The sequence below is a fragment of the Arachis stenosperma genome, chromosome 8 (assembly GCF_014773155.1).
Source record: "Arachis stenosperma cultivar V10309 chromosome 8, arast.V10309.gnm1.PFL2, whole genome shotgun sequence".
NCBI lineage: Eukaryota > Viridiplantae > Streptophyta > Magnoliopsida > Fabales > Fabaceae > Arachis > Arachis stenosperma.
The window spans coordinates 35,892,303-35,893,109 of record NC_080384.1 but is presented as its reverse complement, the minus strand read 5'-3'; the positions used below and the strand labels follow the sequence as shown (position 1 = coordinate 35,893,109).

The window sequence follows — 807 nt, the reverse complement described above, 5'->3', positions numbered from 1 at the left end:
TTTTGCTTTATGTTTTACCACCTGTAATACAGTTTTTGAATACATCACAGACAGTTTATCAGCACAGATAGTTTAACTATGGGAAAAAATATACATGGAATAGAAGTTGTTGATGAATGGCAAACATTTACATCATTTGTTCAATTTACAAACTACCCAGTTTCTATATCCTCAGAATTAATCTGACAAAACGGACTCAATAATACAGAGGATGGCTTCGACAGCCTTATAGCACTACTCTCTCTAATTGCCTGATCTCTCTGTCTATTCAACTCACTGAATAGTATCCGGGAAGCATATTCCACTCTGTAGTGGTCCACCTCCTCCTACAATTAAAAAGTATGTTATGTTTAAACAGAAATATTAATTCAGTAAAGTAATACAGAGTTATATACTTCTAAAGACAGTTACCTGTGTCCAGTTATCCCATTCATACTTCCCCTTTTTAATGTTTTCCGGCTCTATTAACTCAAGCCACTTCATTACGTAAATAGCGCAGTCATAGCTGAAAACGAAGAAAAAAAATTACAAATCTCATTTAGGAAAGTTTAAGGTTCAGAGTCACAAATCTATACCTTGTTTTTTGGCCTGAAATTTTAACATATGGCGCTTTAATTTCCTTCTCCTTCTCGCCTTTCTCGAGAGGTTTCCCGCCGGCATATGCTATCAATCTCGATAATACATATCCCTTAAATACCAAAACAAGTCAGTAATACACCCGAGTCAATTGACAAGACACACCCAACTTAATATGGAATATACACCCAACTCAAATTTCAAAATAGACCTATCTATTAAAGTAAAGAA

The 807-nt window shown here is 34.8% G+C and overlaps 1 long non-coding RNA gene across 1 annotated transcript; it reads right to left on the bottom strand.

Annotated features, from left to right (window-relative positions):
- Positions 1-286: 286 nt before the first annotated feature.
- LOC130944194 (uncharacterized) lies at positions 287-601 on the bottom strand. Its single transcript, XR_009071983.1, has 3 exons — positions 576-601; positions 412-505; positions 287-326 (listed from the first exon to the last, which is right to left on the bottom strand). It is a non-coding gene; the product is annotated as an uncharacterized LOC130944194 (long non-coding RNA).
- Positions 602-807: the final 206 nt, after the last annotated feature.